The following is a 27,751-nucleotide window of genomic DNA, read 5'->3' as shown; positions in this document are numbered from 1 at the left end:
ACAAGGATGTCCACTCTCAACACTATTATTCATCATAGTTTTGAAAGTCCTAGTCACGGCAATCAGAGAAGACAAAGAAATAAAAGGAATACAAATTGGAAAAGAAGAAGTAAAACTGTCACTGTTTGCAGATGACATGATACTATACATAGAGAATCCTAAACATGCCACCAGAAAACTACTAGAGTTAATCAATGAATTTGGTAAAGTTTCAGGATGCAAAATTAATGCACAGAAATCTCTTGCATTCCTATACACTAATGATGAAAAATCTGAAAGAGAAATTAATGAAACACTCCCATTTACCACTGCAACAAAAAGAATAAAATACCTAGGAATAAACCTACCTAGGGAGACAAAAGACCTGTATGCATAAAACCATAAGACACTGATGAAAGAAATTAAAGATGATACAAACAGATGGAGAGATATACCACGTTCTTGGACTGGAAGAATCAGTACTGTGAAAATGACTATACTACCCAAAGCAATCTACAGATTCAATGCAATCCCTGTAAAATTACCAATGGCAGTTTTTATGGAACTAGAACAAAAAATCTTAAAATTTGTATGGAGACACAAAAGACCCTGAATAGCCAAAGCAGTCTTGAGGGAAGAAAACGGAGCTGGAAGAATCAGGCTCCCTGACTTCAGACTATACTACAAAGCTACAGTAATCAAGACAATATGGTACTGGCAGAAAAACAGCAATATAGATCAATGGAACAGGATAGAAAGCCCAGAGGTAAACCCACGCATCTATGGTCAACTAATCTATGACAAAGGTGGCAAGGATATACGATGGAGAAAAGACAGCCTATTCAATACGTGGTGCTGGGGAAACTGGACAGCTACCTGTAAAAGAATGAAACTAGAACACTCCCTAACACTATACAAAAAATAAACTCAAAATGGATTAAAGAGCTATATGTAAGACTGGACACTATAAAACTCTTAGAGGAAGACATAGGAAGAACACTCTTTGGCATTAATCACAGCAAGATCTTTTTTGATCCACCTCCTAGAGTAATGGAAATAAAAACAAAAATAAACAAATGGGACCTAATGAAACTTAAAAGCTTTTGCAAAGGAAAAGAAGCTACAAACAAGACGAAAAGACAACCCTCAGAATGGGAGAAAATATTTGCAAATGAATCAACAGACAAAGGATTAATCTCCAAAAAATATAAACAGCTTATGCAGGTCAATATTAAAAAAACAAACAACCCAATCCAAAAATGGGCAGAAGACCTAAATAGACATTTCTCCAAAGAAGACATACAGATGGCCAAGAAGCACATGAAAAGCTGCTCAACATCACTAATTATTAGAGGAATGCAAATCAAAACTACAATGAGGTATCACCTCACACCAGTTAGAACAGGCATCATCAGAAAATCTACGCACAACAAATGCTGGAGAGGGTGTGGAGAAAAGGAAACTCTCTTGCACTCTGGTGGGAATGTAAATTGATACAGCCACTATGGAGAACAGTATGGAGGTTCCTTAAAAAAATAAAAATAGTATTACCATATGACCCAGCAATCCCACTGCCTGGACTATACCCAGAGAAAACCATAATTCAAAAAGACACACGCACCCCAATGTTCACTGCAGCACTATTTACAAAAGCCAGCACATGGAAACATCCCAAATGTCCATCGACAGACGAATGGATAAAGAAGATGTGGTACATGTAGACAATGGAATATTACACAGCCATAAAAAGGAACGAAATTGAGTCATTTGTAGAGACATGGATGGATCTAGAGACTGTCATACAGAGTGAAGTAAGTCAGAAAGAGAAAAACAAATATTGTATATAAACACATATATATAGAACCTAGAAGAATGGTACAGATGAACCAGTTTGCAGGGCAGAAATAGAAACACAGATGTACAGAACAAACGTATGGACACCAGTGGAGGAAAGTGGCAGGGAGGGTGGTGGTGTGATGAATTGGGAGATTAGGACTGACATACACTAATGTGTAAAAAATGGATAGCTAATAAGAACCTGCTGTATAAAAAAATAAATAAAATAAAATTCAAAAGTTCAAAAAAAAAAAAAGAATATGCCTGCCAATGCAGGGGACACAGGTTCCTGGGACGATCCCACATGCCACAGAGCAACTAAGCCCGTGTCCCCCCCCCCCCAAAAAAAAGAATGGAGAAAATACAAGAAACGTTTAACAAGGACCTAGAAGAAGAAAAGAGCAAAGAAACAATGATGAACAACACAATAAATGAAATTAAGAATTCTCTAGAAGGAATGAATAGCAGAATAACTGAGGCAGAAGAATGGATAAGCGACCTGGCAGATAAAATAGTGGAAATAACTAATGCAGAGCAGAATAAAGAAAAAGGAATGAAAAGAATTGAGGACAGTCTCAGAGACCTCTGAAACAACATTAAATGCACCAACACTTGAATTATAGGGGTCCCAGAAGAAGAAGAGAAAAAGAAAGGGACTGAGAAAATATTTGAAGAGATTATAGTTCAAAACTACCCTAATATGAGAAAGGAAATAGTCAATCAAGTCCAGGAAGAGCAGAAAGTCCCATCCAGGATAAATCCAAGGAGAAACATGCCAAGACACATATTAATCAAACTATCAAAAATTAAATACGAAGAAAAATATTAAAAGCAGCAAGGGAAAAGCAATAACTCACATACAAGGGAATCCCCATAAGGTTAACAGCTGATCTTTCAGCAGAAACTCTGCAAGCCAAAAGGGTGTGGCAGGACATATTTAAAGTGATGAAAGGGAAAAACCTACAATTACTCTACCCAGCAAGAATCTCATTCAGATTCGACAGAGAAATTAAAACCTTTACAGACAAGCAAAAGCTAAGGGAATTCAGCACCACCAAACCAGCTTTACAACAAATGCTAAAGGAACTTCTCTAGGCAGGAAACACAAGAGAAGGAAAAGACCTACAATAACAAACCCAATGCAATTAAGAAAATGGTAATAGGAACATACATATCAATAATTACCTGAAATGTAAATGGATTAAATGCTCCAACGAAAAGACATAGACTGGCTGAATAGGTACAAAAGCAAGACCCGTATATATGCTGTCTACAAGAGACCCACTTCATACTTAGGGACACGTACAGACTGAAAGTGAGAGGATGAAAAAAGATATTCCATGCAAATGGAAATCAAAGCTGGAGTAGCAATTCTCATATCAGACAAAATAGACTTTAAAGTAAAGACTATTACAAGAGACAAAGAAGGACACTATGTAATGATCAAGGTATCAATCCAAGAAGAAGATATAACAGTTGTAAATATTGATGCACCCAACACAGAAGCACCTCAGTATATAAGACAAATGCTAACAGTCATAAGAGGGGAAATCGACAGTAACACAATAGTAGTAGGGGACTTTAACACCACACTTTCACCAGTGGACAGATCATCCAAATTGAAAATAAGTAAGGAAACACAAGCTTTAAGTGACACATTAGACAAGATGGACTTAATTGATATTTATAGGACATTCCATCCAAAAACAACAGAATACACTTTCTTCTCAAGTACTCATGGAACATTCTCCAGGATAGGTCATATCTTGGATCACAAATCAACCTTGGTAAATTTAAGAAAATTGAAATCATATCAAGTATATTTTCTGACCACAATGCTATAAGACTAGATATCAATTACAGGGAAAAAAAACTATAAAAAATACAAAAACATGGAGGCTAAACAATACACTACTAAATACCCAAGAGATCACTGAAGAAGTCAAAGTGGAAAGCAAAAAATACATGGAAACAAATGACAATGAAAACATGATGACCCAAAACCTATGGGATGCAGCAAAAGCAGTTCTAAGAAGGAAGTTTATAGCAATACAATCCTACCTCAAAAAACAAGAAAAATCTCAAATAAACAACCTAACCTTACACCTAAAGCAATTAGAGAAAGAAGAACAAAAAAACCCGAAGTTAGCAGAAGGAAAGACGTCATAAAGATCATATCAGAAATAAATGAAAAAGAAATGAAGGAAACGATAGCAAAGATCAATAAAACTAAAAGCTGGTTCTTTGAGAAGATAAACAAAATTGATAAACCATTAGCCAGGCACATCAAGACAAAAAAGGGAAAAGACTCAAATCAATAGAATTAGAAATGAAAAGGGAGAAGTAACAACTAACACTGCAGAAATACAAAGGATCATGAGATATTACTACAGCAACTATATGCCAATAAAATGGACAACCTGGAAGAAATGGACAAATTCTTAGAAAAGCACAATCTTCTGTGACTGAACCAGGAAGAAATAGAAAATAGAAACAGACCAATCATAAGCACTGATATTGAAACTGATTTAAAATCTACCAACAAACAGCAGCCCAGGACTAGATGGATTCACAGGCGAATTCTATCAAACATTTAGAGAAGAGCTAACACCTATCCTTCTCAACCTCTTCCAAAATATAGCAGAGGGAGGAGTACTCCCAAACTCATTCTACAAGGCCACCCTGATACCAAAACCAGACAAAGATGTCACAAAGAAAGAAAACTACAGGCCAATATCACTGATGAACATAGATGCAAAACTCCTCAACAAAATACTAGCAAACAGAATCCAACAGCACATTAAAAGGATCATACACCATGATCAAATGGAGTTTATCCCAGGGATGCAAGCATTCTTCAATGTATGCAAATCAATCAATGTATAAACCATATTAACAAATTGAAGAATAAAAACCATATGATCATCTCAATAGATGCAGAAAAAGCTTTCGACAAAATTCAATACCCATTTATGATAAAAACTCTCCTGAAAGTGGGCATAGAGGGAACTTACCTCAACATAATAAAGGCCATATATGACAAACCCACAGCCAACATCGTTCTCAATGGTGAAAAACTGAAACCATTTCCACTAAGATCAGGAACAAGACAAGGTTGCCACTCTCACCACTGTTATTTAACATAGTTTTGGAAGTTTTAGCCACAGCATTCAGAGAGGAAAAAAAAATAAAAGCAATCCAAACAGGAAAAGAGGAAGTAAAACTGTCACTGTTTGCAGATGACATGATACTATACATGGAGAATCATAAAGATGCTACCAGAAAACTACTAGAACTAATCAGTGAATTTGGTAAGTTTGTAGGATACAAAATTAATGCACATAAATCTCTGGCATTCCTACGCACTAACAATGAAAAAACAGAAAGAGAAATTAAGGAAACACTCCCATTTACCATTGCAACAAAAAGAATAAAATTCCTATGGATAAACCTACCTAAGGAGACAAAAGACTTGTACTCAAAACCTATAAAACACTGATGAAAGAAATCAAAGATGACATAAGCAGATGGAAAAATATACCATGTTCCTGGATTGGAAGAATCAATATTTTGAAAATGACCGTACTCCCCAAAGGAATCTGCAGATTCAATGCAATCCCTATCAAACTACCAATGGCTTTCTTCACAGAATTAGAACAACAAATTTCCCAATGTGTATGGAAACACAAAGGACCCTGAATAGCCAAAGCAATCTTGAGAAAGAAAAACGGAGCTGGAGGAATCAGGCTCCCTGACTTCAGGCTATACTTCAAGCCACAGTAATCAAGACAGTATGATACTGGCACAAAAACAGAAATATAGATCAATGGAACAGGATAGAAAGCCCAGGGATAAGTCCCCACGCATATGGTCACTTTATATTTGATAAAGGAGGCGAGAATATACAATGGAGAAAAGACAGCCTCTTCAATAAGTGGTGCTGGGAAAACTGGACAGCTACATGTAAAAGAATGAAATTAGAACACTCCTTAACACCATTACACAAAAATAAACTCAAAATGGATTAAAGACCTAAATGTAAGACCAGACAGTATAAAACTCTTAGAGGAAAACACAGGCAGAACACTCTGTGACATAAATCACAGCAAGATCCTTTTTGACCCACCTCCTAGAGAAATGGAAATAAAAACAAAAATAAACAAATGGGACCTAATGAAACTTAAAAGCTTTTGTCAGCAAAGATAACCATAACAAGACAAAAAGACAACCAACCCTCAGAATGGGAGAAAATATTTACAAATGAAGCAACTGACAAAGGATTAATCTCCAAAATATACAAGCAGCTCATGCAGTTCAATATCAAAAAAAGAAACAACCCAATCCAAAAATGGGCAGAAGACCTAAATAGACATTTCTCCCAAGAAGATATACAGATTGTCAAGAAACACATGAAAGGATCTCAAAATGACTAATCATCAGAGAAATGCAAATCAAAACTACAATGAGGTATCACCTCACACCATTTAGAATGGGCATCATCAGAAAATCTACAAACAACAAATGCTGGAGAGGGTATGGAGAAAAGGGAACCCTCTTTCACTGTTGGTGGGAATGTAAATTGATACATCCACTATGGGGAAACAATATGGAGGTTCCTTAAAAAACTAAAAATAGAATTACCATATGACCCAGCAATCCCACTACTGGGCATATACCCAGAGAAAACCGTAATTCAAAAAGACACATGCACCCCAATATTCATTGCAGCACTATTTACAATAGCCAGGTCATGGAAGCAACCTAAATGCCCATCGACAGATGAATGGATAAAGAAGATGTGGTACATATATACAATGGAATATTACTCAGCCATAAAAAGGAACGAAATTGAGTCATTTGTTGAGACGTGGATGGATCTAGAGACTGTCATACTGAGTGATGTAAGTCAGAAAGAGAAAAACAAATACCGTATGCTAACACATATATATGGAATCTAAGAAAAAAAAAAGATTCTGAAGAACCTAGGGGCAGGACAGGAATAAAGACGCAGACATAGAGAATGGACTTGAGGATATGGGGAGGGGGAAGTGTAAGCTGGGACAAAGTGAGAGAGTGGCATGGACATATATACACTACCAAATGTAAAATAGATAGCTAGTGGGAAGCAGCAGCATAGCACAGGGAGATCAGCTCAGTGCTTTGTGACCACCTAGAGAGGTGAGGTAGGGAGGGTGGGAGTGAGATGCAAGAGGGAGGGGATATGGGGCTATATGTATATGTATAGCTGACTCACTTTGTTATACAGCAGAAAGTAACACACCAGTGTAAAGCAATTATAGTCCAATAAAGATGTTAAAAAAAAGAAACTATTAATTATCAAGTTTTGGCATAGTATCAAAGAATATCCACAATTATCTGAAAAGGCTATTAAAATACTTTTTTTCCAGCTTAAGAAAAGCAGGTATGGACATTAAGTGAAGTTAAGAGTTGTGATTATTTCTGAATAAGGATATTCTAATTTGTGAATCGAGACCACATTTATGTTTAAAATGACACTATTCATTGTAGTACCTTAGAGTGGTCAGAATGGTAATGAGACCCTCCTAAGTGTTCATCCAGGGATGAGAGGAACACCACCCACTCATAAACAAAATGCAGACATGGACATGGAGGGACAAAGGCACTAAATCAAGGTGGAAAATGATATGACTCAAAGAGCAGATGACCACATTATAGAACATGAGGACACTTAGAACATTTTAATCACAAAACTCAAGGTAGCTATAGCCAAGTGGAATAGAGGGTGCTTGGTAGTGTTACACAGGGTACAACATAGATCCCATGACTTCTTTACTTTTTAAAAAATTTTTATATTTTTAAATTGAAGTAGAGTTGATTTACAATGTTGTGCCAATCTCTGCTGTACAGCAAAGTGACTCAATTATACACATATAGACATTCTTTTTTTTAATTTTAATTTATTTTATTTTATTTTATTTTTTTGGCTGTGTTTGGTCTTTGTTGCTGTGCGCGTGTTTTCTCTAGTTGCGGCGAGCGGGGGCTACTCTTTGTTGCGGTGCGCGGGCTTCTCATTCTGGTGGCTTCTCTTGTTGCGGAGCATGGGCCCTAGGCACGTGGGGTCAGTAGTTGTGGCTCGCAGGCTCTAGAGCACAGGCTCAGTAGTTGTGGCGCATGGGCTTAGTTGCTCCGCGGCATGTGGGATCTTCCAGGACCAGGGCTCGAACCTGTGTCCCCTGCATTGGCAGGCGGATTCTTAACCACTGCGCCGCCAGGGAAGCCCCGATTCTTTTTTCTTGTTTAATATTCTTTTCCATTATGGCTTAATCACAGGATATTGAATATCATTCCCTGCGCTATACAATAGGACCTTGTTGTTTATCCGTCCTATATATAATAGTTTACATCTGCTGATCCCACACTCCCAGTCCTTTCCTCCCCCAACCCCCTCCCCATTGGCAACAAGTGATTCCATGACTTCTTTACAGTGTTCAATACTTTATTAAATTAAATTTGACCTGGAAGTTACTCTTTTAACCAGAAGCTAAGATGAGAGGGAAAATGCCAAACAGAGAAGCAGATATGGATTGTACTGAGTGGAAACTTGCCATATAGAGGCAAAGAAACCATTCCACTTACAAAGTTCCAAGTGGCATTTTAGAGAAAGGAGAGTGTTGAGAGGGTGTTACTCTGAAAATCCCCAATGGAGCCAGGAATTTTTCTGGTGGCAGCCATGGAAAGAGGGATATTAAAAACCATTGTTTCTAAGCATAGGCCAGAGTTCACTGAGCAATATCTGCTTGTTTGCATGGAGAGAGAATGAATAATATATGCAAATTCCATGTTTAAAGTCCCCTTGTTTAGAAGTCTGGACTGCTTGATTTTGTCTCCCTAATCTACTTAGGCAGAGACCTTTTCTTTTGTTTTAATATCAAATAGGCTTTAGCATGGGCAGGTCTAATGAGACTTTGCCATTGGTGGAGGCTTAACAGGGCATCAGGAGATTTTAAGTAAATTTCATTAGAAGGCTACAATCTCTACCTCATGAAAGATTACATTTTTTAAAATGTAAGGGGTCAGGATATCCCTCCAATTTGCTAGAGCAATAGCCTAGAAATATCCTACAGGGATTACCTGTAGGTTTTTGATACCCCTTCTACAGTCTACTTTCAGTCATGAGCAAGCCACAGAAACTCAGAGCCTAGAGTGCTTGGACAATTGAAGTTTTCCACCTTTCAGCAAAAAGCTGAAAAGTGTATGTCTAAATATAATTATTGTTTGGACACTGGATTTGATAGAAAATAAAAAGGTGTATTAATAACCAGTTTCTGTTTTTTTAGAGTCCTGAATTTTTGTCTCATTGCTATAAAAAAATTAAAATAAGGCTTATCTCAGAGAAGGGAAGTATTCCTAATTTGGAAGACTCTGAAACAAATAGAAAGAAACCTCCTTAAGTTCAACGCAATTAAAAAGCAGATATAGTTAGAACTTTATGAAGACTTCTGTTTAAAGTATGAATTTTTGAGCGTTTGCATGTGACTAAGCAAAAGAATTATTTGAAATCTTAAAAGCCTTGCTGCACAGAAACTCTCTCTGACTCAGACTATCATGGGAATTTAGATAGGGAGAGACTCAGAAGAAGGTGGTAAATAACCCGAAACTGGGTTAGTAAAAGGAGAGAGTGGCCCAGGACACTTCCCTTAGCCACTCATGGCTAAGAGTATTCACAAATTCCCCAGAAAAGATAATAGTTGTAAACAACAGAAACACACATTGCTTATACCCTCTCTTTTTCTTTCTAGTTAGTGAATTCACGTTTTAAAATTCCAAAAGTACAAGAGTAGACAATAAGTTCTATTTAACTCTTATCCAGTAACCTAGTTCCCCTCCTCAGAGGTAAATAATATTACCAATATCTTATATATCCTTCAATGCATATATGAGCAAATGTACACACAGTTTTTATGCAAATGATAATTTTCCATATACTCTGAAGCTTATTTTTTTCATTAAACTATATCTTGGAATTAATTCTGTATTAATAATAATTTTCCCATCTTTTTTCAGCAGCATAGTATTCATTGAATGAATGCATCATAATTTATTTAATCAACTCTACATTGATGTAATGAGTTGTATGTTATTTTGTACATATGTAAGTAATTTATAGGATAAATTCCTAGAGGTAGAATTATTGATTCTAAGAGTATATGTGTTTGTAATTTTGATAAATATTGATAAATTACCCTACATAGAGGTTGTACTAATTTATGTTCCTATCAGCAATATATGAAAATGCCTCTTTAACACACTGTCATTAATACAGTGTTACCAAGCTTTGTGATCTTTTCCAATTTGTGGGGTTAACCATGATATTTCAGTTTAATTTTATTTTGCCTTTCTCATTATGAGATTAAACATCTTTTCTTACAAGTTTTAGAGCCATTTATATTTCCTTTTATGTAAACTGTTCAAATTCTTTGCCCATTTATCTGTTGATTTATCTATAGGTTTTTTTTTTTCTTCTCTTTTTATTCAATTCTCTTTACTTTAGGGCAAAATGAATCTGGAGTTGCTGTCCATAATGAGAGAATATATTTAGTTGGGGAACATTCAGTTTGGACAAATGAGCCTCCAGCTTGTGTCCCGGTGAGTGGTTGAAGTTCCTTTTGAAATTTGTTCAAGTGGTTCAGTGAGGTTACTTTTTGCAATGGTGCTACTGGACAAAGAGATATTTACATATAGGAAGAGGCTTGAGCCCCCTTTGTTTGTGCACCTAGTTCAGCCACTAAACTTCATCCTGTATCCTAAAAATGATGCCTAATAAATGATTGAGCCCTTTTGAAAATAAAGATGGGGATGAGCTTTGAAAATAAATGTAATACATACTTGAAATAGAAAAATGGGATACCTTTACCTTTCTCATAAACCAAAAATATCTAGAAATCTTTGGGAATAGTACTTTCACACCCCCAAAACTTTGCAAACATCTCCTTTCCACTCCATTTCCTTATTTTCTATATCATAATTCATTCATTTCCATAGTGCTACTTACTAAGGGGTCCTCCTTCCTGGCAGAAGTGTGAAGGAGTGGTTTATGATTGGTCTGATGGAGCAGCCTCTGCCCCAAAGGACAGCTCTTTAACACATCAGCATGCAAGCAGCCCAGGCTGGGCAAATTGCCAACTGAGCCTTTCAGAACAGCAATAGCTTTTGTTAATATATACCTCATGATTTGTTTTAATGCTTTTACAATTATTTTCATAGCTATTTTTCTATTTTACATGTTCTCTAGTAACATACTGACGTGTTAGCCCTGACCTTTCTCCTGATTGCCAGAAAAATATATCTTTCTAACTACTCATATTATCTAATCTCATCTTTGTGGGAAGATTTTAAACAACTGCTTCAATTTATTTAATATTTGCAGGACTATTCAAACTTTAATTTCTTCTTCAGTCACATCTCATATGGTACACATATATTTTTCAAGAAACTTTCCATGTGGTCTAAGTCTTTAAAATTGTTAGCATATAGTTCTTGTGTTTATAGTTGTTTAAAAAGTAAGATTCTTTATAGATTAAAAAACAGCAATTTGTGATATGAATTGCAAATATTTTCCCAACATTTCCACAGCATTAATGAATATTAAATATTATTTGTTTCCTTTATATTTGAATAACAACTTGGATGATATAAATTTCTTGGGTCACGATTTCTTTCCTTGTTAATTTTAGAGGCATTTCTCCAGTCTTCTGGAACTGGATATTGTTGTGGAGAAGTCTGATGTCAGCCTGCTTTGTTTTTACCCTTCGTAGATGACTCATTATTTCTGCCTGGTTGTCCAAAGGATTATTTCTTTATCTTCACAGTTCAGCAGTTGTATTAGGATATGCTTGTGTTGACGATAATGTGTCAGTTTTTTTTCTGAGACCTGACATACACCTTCAAAATGAACATTTCTTCAATAATATTTCAAATATTTGTTCTGATCCATTATATGGGGATATTAGGTAAGTGTATGTTGTATCTCACTTGCCTGTCTTCTCTAGATATCATTGTATCTCTAATCATTTTAAATTGTATTTATTTTCATTCATTTTGCTTGCTCTCTCTATCTAACCTCTTTCTTCCTTTTTGCATTCTCATCGGTATCTGGTCTCTCCTGGTCTACTTCCAATTTTTACTCCATTTCTGATATTTTTAAAGCCACTATTCCCCCTAGAGATCTTCCAACTCGTGTTTCATTCACTTTGTTGTCTCTGTCCTCCTGAATCTTGTATCTCTGCCTTTTGCTCTTTGTTAATTAAAAAAATAATAATAATGTGGTAAAATATACATAATATTTACCATTTTAACTACTTTTAAGTGAATGGTTCTGTGGCATTATGTACATTCATATTGTTGTGCACCATCTACACTATCCATCTCCAGAACTTTTTTGTCTTCCACAACTGAAACTCTGTACTCATTAAATACTAACTCCTCATTCCTAACCCCCTCCCGCAGCCCCTGACGACCACCATTCTACTTTCCATCTCTATGAATTTGACTACTCTAGGTACCTCACATAAGTGGAATTATGCAATATTTGTCTTTTTGTGACTGCCTTATTTTGCTTAGCATACTGTCTTCAAGGTTCATCCATGTTGTAGCATATGTCAGAATCACTTCCTTTCTTTTTTTTAAGACTTTTTTTTAGAGCAGTTTTCAGTTCATAGCAAAGTTAAAAAGGAGGTACAGAGATTTCCCATACACTCCCTGCCTCCACACATGCATAGCCTCCCCCATTATCAACATCCCCACCAGTGGTGCATTTGTTACAATTGATGAACCTACACTGACACATCGTAGTCACTCGTTTACATTTGGGTTCACTCTTGGTGTTGTACATTCTATGGGTTTGGACAACTGTTGTAAAATAACATATATCCATCATTATGGTATCATACAGAGTATTTTCACTGCCCTAAAAACTTCTGTGCTCTGCTTATTCATCCTCTCCCTGCCCCAATCCCTGATAATCACAGATTTTTTTACTGTCTCCATTTTCCAGAATGTCATATACTTGGAATTATACAATATGTAGTCTTTCAGTTGGCTTCTTTCACTTAATAATATGCATTTAAGTTTCCTCCATGTTCTTATTTATTTATTTATTTATTTATTGGCTGCATTGGGTCTTCGTTGCTGCACATGGGCTTTCTCTAGTTGCAGTGAGCGGGGGCTACTCTTCATTGCGGTGCGTGGGCTTCTCATTGCAATGGCTTCTCTTGTTGTGGAGCACGGGCTCTAGGTGTGTGGCCTTCAGTAGTTGTGGCACACAGGCTCAGTAGTTGTGGCTCGCAGGCTCTAGAGCGAAGGCTCAGTAGTTGTGGCACACTGGCTTAGTTGCTCTGCAGCATGTGGGATCTTCCCGGACCAGGGCTTGAAGCCCTGTGCCCTGCATTGGCAGGCAGATTCTTAACCACTACGCCACCAGGGAAGTCCGTGTCCTTTTATGGCTTAGTAGCTCATTTCTTTTTAGTGCTGAATAGTATTCCATTGTCTGGATGTACTACAGTTTATTTAAACATTCACCTACTGAGATACATCTTGGTTGCTTCCAAGTTCTAGCAATTATTAATAAAGCTGTTATAAACATCCTTGTGCAGGATTTTGTGTGGACATAAGTTTTCACCGCATTTGGGTAAATGCCAAGGAACATAATTGCTGGATTGTATGGCAAGAGTATATTTAGCTTTATAAGAAACTGCCAAACTGTCTTCCAAAGTAGTTGTACCATTTTGTTTTCCCATCAGCAATAAATGTTGCTCCACATCCTTGCTAATACTTGGTATTGTCAGTATTCTGGATTTTGACCATTCTAATAGGTTTGTAGTGGTATCTCATTGTTGTTTTAATTTCCATTCCCTGATGACATATGATGTGGAGAATCTTTTCATATGCTTATTTGCCATCTGTATATCTTCTTTGGTGATGTGTCTGTTAAGGTCTTTGGCACATTTTAAAATCGGATTATCTTCTTATTGTTGAGTTTTAAGAGTCCTTTGTATATTTTGTATAACAGTCCTTTATCATATATGTCTTTTGCAAATATTTTTCTCTCAGTCTGTGGCTTGTCTTCTCACTCTCTTGATGTTGTCTTTCACAGAGCAGTTTTAAATTTTAATGAAATTCAGCTTATCAATTATTTCTTTCAGAGATTGTACCTTTGGTGTTGTATCTAAAAAGCTATCATCCTGCCCAAAGTCAACTAGGTTTGCTCCTATATTATCTTCTACTTTTACATACATTTCATAGTTTTGCATTTTACATCTAGGTATATGATTCATTTTGAATTAATGTTTGGTAATTTCTTTGTCTAGATTCATGGTTTTGCATGTGGATGTCCAGTTATCCCAACACCGTTTGTTGAGAAGACTATTTTTCTCCATTGTATTGTCTTTGTTCCTTTTGTCAAAGATCAGTTGACTATATTTTGTTGTGTTTTTGTTTTATGGCCACATAGCTTGTGGAATCTCGGTTCCCTGACCAGGGATTGAACCTGGGCCAGAGCAGTGAAAGCCCAGAATCCTAACCACTAGGCCACCAGGGAACTCCCCCAGTTGACTATATTTATGTGTGTTTACTTCTGGGCTCTCTTTCTGTTTCATTCATCTATTTGTTGATTCTTTCGCCATTACCACACTGTCCTGATTACTGTAGCCTTATAGTAATACTTGAAATCTGGTAGTTTCAGTGTTCCAACTTTGTTCTTCTCCTTCAATATTGTGTTGACTATTCTGAGTCTTTTGTCTCTCCGTATAAACATTAGAATCAGTTTTTCTATATCCAAAAAATAACTTGCTGGGATTTTGATTGGGATTTCATTGGATCATAGATGAAGTTGGGAAGAACTGATACCTTGACAGTATTGAGTCTTCCTCAATATTGAACATGGACTATTTATTTATTTAGTTTTTCATAGTTTGCCTCAGATAGATCTTATACCTATTTTCTTAGATTTGTACTTAAGTATTTTGTTTTTTTGGAGTGCTAATGTAAATGGTATTGTGTTTTTAATTTCAAATTCCACTTATTCATTGCTAGTATATAGGAAAGCAATTGACTTTTGTATATTAATCTCGTATCCTACAACCTTGTTGTAATTGTTCCTTAGTTCCAGAAGTTTTTTATTGATTCTTTTGAATTTTCTACATAGACAATCACGTCACCTGCAAACAAAGACAATTTTATTTCTTCCTTTCCAATCTGTATACTTTTTTTTTCTTGCCTTACTGCCTTAACTAGGACTTCCAGTATGGTGTTGAAAATAGGTGGTAAGAGGGGACATCCTTGTTCCTGATCTTAGCAGGAAAACTTCTAGTTTCTTACCATTAAGTATGTTACCTGAAGGTTTTTTGGTAGTTATTCTTTATCATATTGAGGGAGTTCCCTTCCTCTCTATTCTTCTCTTCCTGAGTTTTTATTTGATTTTGTCAAATGCTTTTTCTGTATCTATTGATATGATCCTGTGCTTTTTCTTTTTTAGCCTGTTCATATGATGTTACGTTAATTAACTTTCAAAAGCTGTACCTGCCTTGCATACCTGGGATAAATCCCACTTGGTCATGGTGTATAATACTTTTTATAGATATTTGGATTTATTTGCTAATATTTTGTTGAAGATTTTTGCTCTGTATTCATAAGAGATATTGGTTTATAGTTTTCTTTTCTTGTAACGCCTGTGACTGGTTTTGATTAGGTTAATGCTGGCCTCATAGAATGAGTTAGGAAGTATTCCCTCTGCTTCTGTCTTCTGAAAGAGACTGTAGAGAATTGGCATAATATCTTGCTTAAATGTTTGATATATTTCATGAGTTAACCTGTCTGGGCCTGGTGCTTCCTGTTTTGGAAGGTTATTAGTTATTCATTCAATTTCTTTAATAAATATAGGCCAATTCAGATCATCTATTTCTTCTTGTATGAATGTTTGCAGATTGTGTCTTTCAAGAAATTGGTCCATTTCATTTGGGTTATCAAATTTGTGGGCATTGAGTTATTCAAAGTCTTCCTTTATTATCCCTTAATGTCCATGGGATCTGTAGTGATGTCCCCTCTTTTATTTCTGAAATTAGTAATTTGTGTCCTCTCCCTTTTTCTTAGCCTGGCTAGGGGATTATCAATTTTATTGATATTTTCAAAGAACCAGCTTTTGACATAATTTTCTTTCCCTTCCTTTATTAAGGCTCTTAAATATATTGTATGTATATTTGGGTTCTTGTTTTATAGATAAATTGCTCCATTAACTGTTTAAATCCATGGCAAACACTTGGTCAAATTTTTCATCTGTTTCATGAATATACTGCTTTGATCAGTGTTCATCTGCATTTCTTCTTATTCTTTTTCTCCTCTTTTCTTGTAATACTTTTATATAGATCCTGGGTGGTTTATTTTTGATTTCTCATGTTGGTTAAGTGGGCTTCTCCTTGACCAGCTATTTCCAAATGATTCATATGTCAGGGATGCTAAAGCTGTGTCCAAGTCTAGCAGCATTCTCCCTAGAGCCCTCAGTTAAGTGTGAGAGTCCATTTAACTGTTAACCTCTCCCTGGCCAACAGAAATAGGCAGTTTGTAAGACTCATAGCATTCAGAATCTTTTTCTAATCCTCTGCCTCACCAACAGGCTGTTTTTTAAAATATGGCTCATCATATGAGTCCTTGTTCAGTCTTGTTAGCCCTGCTTCTCAGAATCAAACTCCTGTCACTATTCCACACGGCTTGTCCCAGTTAGGACGCATGAGGATTTTAGTTCTTTATCTTGGGCATGCTCCTCATCTTGGGGCAGCGCCCGCTCTCTCAGGGATTTGCATTCACAGGCATCCCCTTCTGCTTCCTCCCACATCCTGTTTGATCCTCACTGCTTTTGGCAGCCCTTCTATCTATTTGTGGCTTAGGATTTCACATGCATCCTAGCTTGTATTTCTCTTTCTCATTCTTCTTTAGTGTGATTTCCTAGAGGGGAAGGAGGAAATGCCAATTTTATTCCACTATGTTCAAACTGAAAATCTGTATCTAATTCTTCTTCCATAGTTTAGGATAAGTCATTCTCAAATAAATGCTTTATTATTTTTGTGAACCTCCAAGTTAGAGAACCCTTTCAAGTGTTATTATGGATATTTGAACCAAGGAAGCCAGCTGACAGTTGCAATTGAGAGCATTATAATGAAAAGGCAGAACCAGAAGCACCACTCACAGAAGGAGGTCTGAAGTTGTTAATTTCTACCTGTGTATGTTGCATGCAACATCTTTATATCTTCTGATTCTATGATCAGAACCATTAATGTCTTTTCTATCACCTAATCATTCTCATAAGTTTCAGATTTGAAGGAAAACAGTTGTTCTTGACTGATATTGAGATTGTGATCTAAGAACTCCCCTTCCTTCAGCTAAACATACTCATTATGCAGTTCTGCAAGTCAATTTTTTATGTCTATGGGTCTATTGCAGGGCCTGCTTTACTGTGGGAAAAAATGTGGATTCAGGAAGGCCCTGAAATATACCTCTGATCTATATGCACAGTGAAATTTCATCAGTAACAATTTATTCCTTTGTGATACTATGGCCTCCTTTTAAATGCCTATATTTCTTTGGAAATAATTAAGTTGTCATTAACATCTTTGTGTAAATCATATTTTTAAAAATATTGTTTCTCGAGGAAGGAACACTGGGAAAGGAAACAGAGGAAATGGAAATTAAGGAACACCCAAGATAAACATTGAACACCAAGATAAACATTGCCCACTTAACAATTTGATCTTTCTAAATGCCTATAAGTAAACTCTTGCTTTCCTTCCTGATTTTATGGAATTTTTAAGCCTTGCATTCCACACTAAGTCCGTTGACTTTTTTGTTCTTTCTAGAGCATACCTCTGCTCTATGCAAGCTTAGCTGCTATTCTTTTTATATCCTCTGAAGCAGTACTGGCCATACCAGCTAGTTTAAGTGTAATTAAAAAGAGTACCACCTTAGGATTTTGCAATATCAACTGCACTTATGTTATATACAGAGTGATGTTAGGATTAGATTTAAACTTTCCTGTACCAGGCTGGCTGGCATAGAGGGTTGTTGCTCAATGTCAGAATTATCAATCCTTTCATTTTTAGAAATGGATTTTAAAAAATATGTTGACAGGGAAATGTGGACAGCAAGGATTCTAATGTAAAAAGAATACATTTTGTGAATTGGAAACTATCTCCTGACAGAAATGCTGTTTTGATTGACATTCTCATAAGGGTATAATATGATCATCCATACATTATGTATAAATTTACCATCATTTCCATAGCCATGGAGAACACATTGTTACTTCTTCTCAAAAGTACTCTTAATCCCTTGGCTTATACAACTGTGGTTATACTGCCAAGACAGCCATTTCAGTTTCTTGTCCCATAAACAGAAGCACTTAGACACAAATACTTGCCATAAGAAGATATTTTGAAAGGCATTTAATTAATAGTGATGGTTTTGGAAATGATCAGTTAATAGGAATCATGTCCATACTGAATGTTGTGTTCTGAGGACTCCTTTATTCAGTCATCATTCACCTAATTGAGAAATTTTCCAGGATTCAATACTTTTTTTCTTCTTGCCTGTCCTTTTTTTTTTTTTTAAATTTTTATTTATTTATTTATTTTTTATTTATTTATGGCTGTGTTGGGTCTTCGTTTCTGTGCGAGGGCTTTCTCCAGTTGTGGCAAGCGGGGGCTACTCTTCATCGCGGTGCGCAGGCCTCTCACTATCGCGGCCTCTCTTGTTGCGGAGCACAGGCTCCAGACGCGCAGGCTCAGCAACTGTGGCTCACGGGCCCAGCTGCTCTGCGGCATGTGGGATCCTCCCAGACCAGGGCTCGAACCCGTGTCCCCTGCATTGGCAGGCAGATTCTCAACCACTGCGCCACCAGGGAAGCCCTTGCCTGTCCTTTAGTCATTCCATTGTAGTACTAATTTCAAGAAAAAAAGAAATGATAATAGCCAAAAAATGGAAGAAACCCAAATGTCCATCAGCTGATGGAATGGATAAATAAAATGTGGAATAGCCACACAATGGAATGTCATTTGGCAATAAAAAGAATTGAAGTATTGATACATACTACAACTTGGAAGAACCTTGAAAGTCTTACGCTAAGTGAAAGAAGCCCGTCACAAGTGACCACATATTGTATGCTTCCATTTATATAGAATTTCAGAATCTGCAAATTCGTAGAGATAGAAGGTAGATTAATGTTTACCTAAGGCTGAACAGTGGGGAGCAGGATGGGAGTGACTGCTAAAGGATACAAGGTTTCTTTTTGGGACAATGAAAACGTTCTAAAATTTATTGTGGTGATGGCTGCACTGCTCTGTTGAATACACTAAAGATCATTGAATTGTTTACTTAAATTTTTTATAACTGATAAAATATTGTGTCAATTTCAGATGTATCACATAATGATTTGATACTTGTATATAATGCAAAATGATCACCACAATAAGTCCAGTTAATATCTGTCATCATAACATAGTTATGAAATTTTTTTCTTGTGATGAGAACTTTCAAGATCCACTCTCCTCACTACCTTCAAATATGCAATACGGTACTATTAACTGTAATCATAATGCAGTACATTACATTCCCATAACTTATGCATTTTATAACTGGAAATTTGTACCTTCCCCCTTCACCCATTTCTCCCACCTCCCACCCCCCCACCTCAGGCAACCACCAATCTGTTCTCTGTATCCATGAGCTCATTTTTTTGTTTTTTTTGGTTTTGGTTTTCATTTTAGATTCCACATATAAGAGATCATTTAGTATTTGTTGTTCTCTGTCTCACTTAACTTCACTTAGCATAAGGCCCTCAAGGTCCATCCATATTGTTGCAAATTGCAGGATTTCTTTCTTTTTTTATGGCTGACAAGTATTCCAAATGTGTATACATACCACATTTTTTTAATCCGCTCACCTGTTGATGTATACTTAGGTTGTTTACATGTCTTGCTATTGTAAATAATGCTGCAATGAATATGGGGGTGCTTAGATCTTTTCAAATCAGTATTTTAATTTTCTTCAGATAAATACCCAGAAGTGGAATTGCTGGATCATATGGTAGTTCTATTTTTAATGTTTTGAGGAACCTCCATACTATTTTTCCTAGTGGCTGCACCAATTTACATTCCCACCAACAGTGCACAAGGGTTCCCTTTTCTCTATACCCTCTCCAACACTTGTTATTTCTCATCATTTTGATCATAGCCATTCTAACAGGTGTGAGATGATATCACCGTGATATCTCACTTGCATTTCCCTGACAATTAGTGATGTTGAGCATCTTTTCATGTACCTGTGCCATCCATATATCTTCTTTGGGAAAACGTCTATTCAGATCTTCTGCCCATTTTTTAATCAGGTTGTTTGTTTTTCTGCTATAGAATTGTATGAGTTCTTATATATTTTGGATATTAACCCTGTGTCAGACATACACTTTGCAAATATTTTCTCCCACTTCGTTGGTTGCCTTTTCATTTTGTTGGTGGTTTCCTTTGCTGTGCAGAAGCTTTTTAGTTTGATGTAGTCCCACTTGCTGATTTTTGTGTTTTTTTGTTTTTTTGCCTTTGCTTTTCTGTCAAACCCAAAAATCCTGCCAAGAGCAATGTCAAGGAGCTTTCTGCTCTTTTCTAGAAGTCTTATGTTTTCAGGTCTTATATTCAAGTCTTTAATCTGCTTGAGTTAATTTTTGTGTATGGTATAAGATAATGGTCCAGATTCATTCTTTTGCATGTGGCTGTCCAGTTTTTCCCAGCACCACTTATTGAAGATCAACAGTTATTAACTGAGAGTATGCTAAGTTACAGATAATTATAGTTAATCTACACTACAGTGCTACCCACATGGGAGAAGTAGAAGGGAAGAGAAGAGAAGGAATATGAACATACGCTGTGTGCCATGTTCTAAGGCCTATCATATGATTTAATACAACAATCTTTCAAGGTAGGTAATGGTTTCCCTGTTTTTGATAGATTAGCAAACTGAAGCTCAGAGAGGTTAACAACATTATCCTAGGTCACACAGCTAATAAATAGACAAGTCTTTGTCCTTCCCATAGATTGTCTTTATCCTCAGTAGTCTCAAATAAAAGGAAATAGAAGCTTTCTGAGTCTCAGCCCTTGTAACTGGTGATCACTTGCCACTTTCCTAGGATATCTCAAGTATGCTTTAGCTCCCATGTTTCAGCCTATCTAAAAATGCTATGGCTTCCCAACAGACGTAGCAAAACCTGGGTTGTTGTACTTCCCTACACTCCCTGAAACTGTCTTGGCAGTGGTCCAGGGGACAGGCTGTCTAATCTAGATACAGAATCTGGTTTCTTTCTCAAAGCACAGTATTAACAAATTTCATTGGAATTTCTGAAATTAGCGGTGATGCCTGAATTTGGCTCCATTTCCAGTCTAAGTTTTTTTATTAGGTATGATGAGGTATATACCCTATAATTCCAGGCAAGTCCCCACATGTCACAAAAGCTGGAATAAAACTTTATGATGACTCGGGGGAAGAATCCAATGAATCTGAGGCCTAGATTTTTGTTTTGAGATTGGGTATATGATAGTGTAGTTTTTCTGAGACTGAGAAGCAATTTAGTGAGGAGGTTGCACGGAAATGTTCTGTTTTGAGTTTTAAACTCTTCTCTCATACCCCAAATCCAATCCCTCATCAATCCTGTCATTTCTACCTCAAAATATGCCCTGATTCCAACACTTCTCACTAATCCACCACCTCCCCCTGTGTCAGGCCAGGGTTACCCACACGGAAAATCGTTTAAAAGAGAGGGGATTTAATGCAGGGAATTGGTTACACAAGTGATGTAAGAAGTGATAAGCCAAAGAGGATGGTGGGGCAACCCAGAGATTAACAACTGTAGGAAGCTGCTGCCGTTTCTAGGCTGGCAGGACAAAAGGAGAAGAGCTCATTGTCACCCAGAAGAAGCTGGATCCATGGTGATACCATATGGCAGCAGCTTCCTGGTGATTCCATCCCTGCTAGAAATGCTGCCTGTGGCAGAGATTGAGAGATCGAGAGAAAGAGAGAGACAGAGAGAGGGAAAGAAAGAAATGACCTGGCTTCCCCTGTTCCTCCCCTCCCATCTCCAAACAGTGCCTGAAGCCAGCCAGAAGCCAGTTGACAGGGAGTCTGGAAAGTGCAGAAAGCAGAGACCAGCCCGCAGAGGAAAGGAAAGGAGAGGAATGGGTGTGACAGCAAACAGCCCCAGCTGACTTATACCCTAACTCAAGCCACCGTCATCTCTTGACTGGGCTATTACAATAGTCTCTTAAGTCTTCCCCCTGCTTTCACTCTAACTTCTCCTGCTGTTAGGGTAAGACTAGGCTACTGTAACAAAGAGACCCAACAATACCATGGCTCATTGCTTAAAGAAAAATATTTCCTGGGACTTCCTTGGTGGCGCAGTGGTTAAGAATCTGCCTGCCAATGCAGGGGACACAGGTTCGATCCCTGGTCCGGGAAGATCCCACATGCCGCGGAGCAAATAAGCCCATGCGCCACAGCTACTGAGCCTGCACTCTTAAGCCCTCATGCCACAACTACTGAAGCCTGCGCGCCTTGAGCCTGTGCTCCGCAACAAGAGAAGCCACTGCAATGAGAAGACCAGCATCACTTGGGAACTTGCTAGAAATGCCAATTCTTGGGCCCCATCCCTGGCTTAGTGAATCAGACACTCTGTGTGTGGAGCCAGCAATCTGTTTTAACAACTTCCATTTTCAAGTTGAAGAACCACTGCTCTAATATACTAAACTTCCTCCCAACTCAGGGCCTTTATATCTCCATCCCCTATCTTATGTTCTCTTCCTCCAGACTTTTATGTTATTTAGGTCTCTGTTCAAATATCACTTCTTTGAAGAGGACTTCCTTCCTGTCAACCCTACTCTGTTCCCCTTACTAGTATGTAAGCTGGCAACAGTGGATTTGTCCTGTTCAATTCTATATCTCCAGCACCAAAAACAGTGCCTGGCATATGCTAGGCAAAGTATATGTCAGATGAATTAACATATTACATAATTAATGTTAAAATTAGTTGTGTATTCTAAACAGTGCACTAATACAAAAAGAACTACAAAAAAGAGAAAAGACAGTTATAGTCAGAACTTTACAGACCACCTACCCTTCTCCTTTCATCCCTTTAACCTGAAGCAACACACACAATAGCAGTTTAGGTGTATCTAGAAATATTTTAAGGGAAAATATCGCTAATCATTTCTATTTCTTTTCAAGGTTCGTCCATGTTGTAGCATGTATCAATACTTCATTTCTTTTTATTGCCAAATAATATTGCATTGTATGAATATACAAGCACACCTTGGAGATATTGTGGGTTTGGTTCCAGACCACTGCAATAAAGCAAATATTGCAATAAGGCGAGTCACACGAAATTTTTTGGTTTCCTAGTGCATATAAAAGAGGGATAAATTAGGAATTTGGGATTAGCAGATACAAACTACTATATATAAGGTAGATAAACCACAAGGTTCTACTCTATAGCACAGGGAACTATATTAAATACCTTGTAATAAACCATAATGGAAAAGAATATGAAAAAGAATATGTATATATATGTATAACTGAATCACTTTGCTTTACACCAGAAACTAACACAAGATTGTAAATCAACTATACTTCAATAAAAAAATTATCTTTACAGTATACTATAAGTGTGCAATAGTATTACGTCTAAAAAAACAATGTACAAACCTTAATTAAAAAATACTTTATTGCTAAAAAATGCTAACAATCATCTGAACCTTTAGCAAGTTGTAGTCTCTTTGCTGGCGGATGGTCTTATGTCAGCATTGATGGCTGCTCGCTGATCAGGCTGGTGGTGTTGCTGAAGGCTGGGGTGGCAGTGGCAATTTCTTAGAATAAGACAACAATGAAGTTTGTTGTGTCAGTTGACTCATCTTCTCATGAACAGTTCCTCTCTTGCATGTAGTGCTATTTGATAGCATTTACCCACAGTAGAACTTCTTTCAAAATTGGAGTCAGCTCTTTCAAACCCTGCCACTGCTTTATTAACTGAGTTTATGTAAATTCTAAATCTTATCTTGTCATTTCAACAACCTTCACAGCTTCTTCACCAGGAGTAGTTTCCATCTTAAGAAACCACTTGCTTTGCTCATCCATAAGAAACCACTTGCTTTGCTCATCCATAAGAAGCAACTTTCTCATCCATCCAACTGGATGAGAAAACTCATCCAGTTTTCTCATAAGATCGCAGCAATTCAGTCACATCTTCAGGCTCCACTTCTAATTCTAGTTCTCTTGCTGTTTCTACCACATCTGTAGTTACTTCCTCCACTGAAGTCTTGAACCCCTCAAAGTCATCCAAGAGGGTTGGAATCAACTTCTTCCAAACTCCTGTGTATTTTGATATTTAAACCTTTTCCCATGAATCACGAATGTTCTTATGGCATCTAGAATGGTGAATCCTTTCCAGAAGGTTTTCAATTTACTTTGCCCAGATGCACCAGAGAAATCACTATTTGTGGAAGCAATAGCCTTACAAAATGTATTTCTTAAAGAATAAGACTCAAAAGTTGAAATTACTCCTTGATCCATGGGCTGAAGAACTGATGTTGTGTTAGCAGGCATGAAAACATGAATCTTATTGTACATCTCCATCAGAGCTCTTGGGTGACCAGGTGCAGTTGAGCTTTGATTCATTCAAGCTGATCTTTGATCCATTTATGTCTTTGATCTGTTTTGAGTTAAATTTTGTACATGGTATAAGGTAGGGGTCCAACTCTATTTTTTGCATGTAGATATCTAGTTGTCCCAGCATCATCTTTTGAAAAGTCTTCCTTCCTCATTGAATTGTCTTGGCACACTTGTTGAAAATCAATTGACTATAAATGTGAGGGTTTATCTCTGAACTCTGAATTCTATTCCATTGTCTGTCCTTCTGCCAGTGCTTCTGGTCCTTTTAATCAGTGTCCATTTGGTCATATATTAGTGTCCATTTAACTGCATTTACAAACATATGCTTTATTCTAAAGCAATCTTATCTGCCTTTTTTTTTTTTCATTCTGTAACCAACCAAATGTAATCAGCTTCACCATGTTAGCAGAGAGGAAGACTGAAACTTATAATAAAGGCAATGTCCACTACTTCAAATGAGTGGAAACTTTTCTGAAAACCAAAAGAAGGAATTGGGTGATTTCAACCAGAAGAACAGTAATGTAAAAGTTATGATTGCCTCATCTGGATCTCAAATGTGGTAGCTATCTCCTTCTTAGACAAGAGAGATAGAGACAAGAAGTTATAGGCACAATGTAACTGAAATATTTGAAGACACTTTTATTACTTGGTATTGTTAGTGAAAGGTTTTAATATTCTGATGAAACTTTAGCTGATTAGTCTTCCTGCCTTTCTGACAACATAACTTATTGTACTTGGTAAATTGTGGTGCCACATTCCACCAACACTCCTTCACTCACTCCCACCCCCACTCTTCTCATGTCCGAGATCCTAGAGTTGCTCCCATACAAACAAATCATGCAGATGAAAACAACTGCTCTCTCTCTTGTACCAGAAGAAAAGGATTAATTCCACCTATTAATGAAAATGGAATTAGTCTCATCAGATGTAGCCTTGGACACCAACCTAAAGTAATTTTATTTCAACAAAATCAAACATGTAAGATATGCTATGGTCAATACTTTCTTTCTGGACAGAGAGAACCTCAAGTGATAATACTGTAGTATCTTAAAGGGGCTTGCCTCATTTGGGGGAACATTATCTTATAAGAGTTTTAATTTAATTGTGCACAGGATACCTTTTCAAGTACATTTTCAGTTTTCAAAACCATGTGTTATTTACAGGAAATAGAATTCATGTGTTTTTGATTCATTTACACTTAACTCATTAAAAAATTCCTGTTAAATCACTTGGTATTCAAGGACTTTTCAGCTTTCTAAATAAGTTTCCAAAAGCCTTCTTAAAGATATGAAATGGCATTAAATAAATATGTACATGAGTTTCCAAACCATGTTCATAATTTTTCTTTAGAATTTTGTGCCTTTAATTAGTAAAATGTGCTTTTCTACTATTTGGAAAGAGATTAATGTATGAAAATATACCATGTTTCAATGTGAGAAAACCTAAATTTACAATAAAAAGTTTTAAGTACCATTAGACAATCAATAAATAATTTAATGATTCACATATATGCTGCAAATAAATATCAGATACACATCAGAAACTGAGGAGGAAGCAAGTGAATGAGGAATTATTGATCACTTCTTGGGTGCTATGTACTGGGCTTATGTGTATACATAGAATTTAATCCTTAGGACATAAATACTTTTATCACATTTTCACAGATGATAAAATTGAGGCTCAGACAAGCTAATCTTCCTAAAGCCACATAGCTAGTAAGACAGAGCCAGGATTCCAATGAAGGTCTGTGTGATTCCCAAGTTCATGTTATTTCTGCTATCTATGCATCCCACCAGATTTGAAGTTAAGAGATCTGATTTCAAATCACTGTACTTTTACCATATACTAGTACTACGAGCACGAATAAATCTTAGCTTCCTTGACTATAGCACAGGAACAATAATACCCACCTTATAAAACTTTTATTGCAGTGAATGAGATAATGCACATATGAACACGCCTGGACTGAGTTGAGTTGGTTCTCTTGCCTCCAGCCTTGCCCCATTTCAGGAAATGTCTCATATAGCACAGCTTAACACTATGAAGTTGCAGATTTCATGTCTATTCCATCTTCCAAAATTTTCATTGATTGCCCAGTACCTTCTACTACAATTAAAAGTTCATACTTATTTTGTTCTAAATTAACATATACAACTTTGTTGCCTTTATTCTCCCAATAAAACTTTAACTTCAGTCAGATTAATTTGTCCCCACACTCATGAATCAACATGTACACTATACTTTTTAAAAATTTCAGTAAAATACACATAACACAAAATTTACCATTTTAACTAGTTTTAAATTGACAGTTCAGTGGCATTAAGCAATTCACATTGTTGTACGCCATCGCCACTATTCCACACTGTACTTTTCCAAGCAGCATTTCACCATACCCCACATTGAAAATTTCTTCCCAATTCTATTTATCCAACTCTTAGTCCTCTTCTAAGCTTGGACTCACATTGCATCATCTGTGAAATCTTCCCTTACTGTGTTTACCTGACTCGTATCACATGTTGAAAGGCTGTTTAGTATAATGGTTAAGGATATAGACTCTGGATCATATTGTTTGAGTTTAAATTCTAACTTTGTTACCCCCTAACTATATGACCTTGGACAAGTGAATCAAACCATTAGTGTCCTAGGTATTTACCTGAATGATTGAAAAACTTCTCCACACAAAAGCCTGAACATGAATGTTTGTAGCACCTTTAATCATAGTTGCCGAAAACTAGAAGCAACCCAATGTCCTTCAGTCTGTGAATGAGTAAACAAACTGTGGTACATCCAGACAATGGAAATTATTCAGTGATAAAAAGAAATGAGCTATCAAGCCACGAAAAGACATGGAGGAACCTCAAATGCATATTACTAAGAGAAACAATTCAGCCTGAAAAGCCTACATACTCTACAATTCCAACTATATGACATTCTGGAAAAGGGAAAGCTATAGAGGCAATAAAAAGATCATTTGTTGCCAAGGGTTTGGGGAAGGGAGGGATGAATAGGTGGGGCACAGGGGATTTTTAAGGCAGTGAAATTACTGTATGATACTACAATGGTAGATGCATAACATTATGCATTTGTCCAAAACTCAGAACTGTACAACACAGAATGAATCCTAATATAAACTGGAGATGACTGCAACAAATGTGCTACATTAATGCAAGGTGTTAATAATAGGGGAAACTGGGGTGGTGGGGAGAAGGGA

At 36.7% G+C, this 27,751-nt stretch overlaps 2 long non-coding RNA genes across 2 annotated transcripts in view; both read left to right on the top strand.

Annotated features, from left to right (window-relative positions):
• Positions 1-27,751, top strand: part of LOC309654344 — a 62,286-nt gene that overhangs the window by 14,777 nt on the left and 19,758 nt on the right. The gene's annotated exons all lie outside the window — the stretch shown is intronic.
• Positions 5,713-12,709, top strand: LOC309654369. Its single transcript, XR_014260195.1, has 2 exons — positions 5,713-10,443; positions 11,532-12,709. It is a non-coding gene; the product is annotated as an uncharacterized lncRNA (long non-coding RNA).

Source organism: Balaenoptera physalus, assembly GCF_965194825.1.
Source record: "Balaenoptera physalus genome assembly, chromosome: 2".
In the NCBI taxonomy this organism is placed as follows: Eukaryota; Metazoa; Chordata; class Mammalia; order Artiodactyla; family Balaenopteridae; genus Balaenoptera; species Balaenoptera physalus.
Note: the sequence above shows the minus strand (reverse complement) of the source record. Positions and strands in the feature narration are given on the sequence as shown.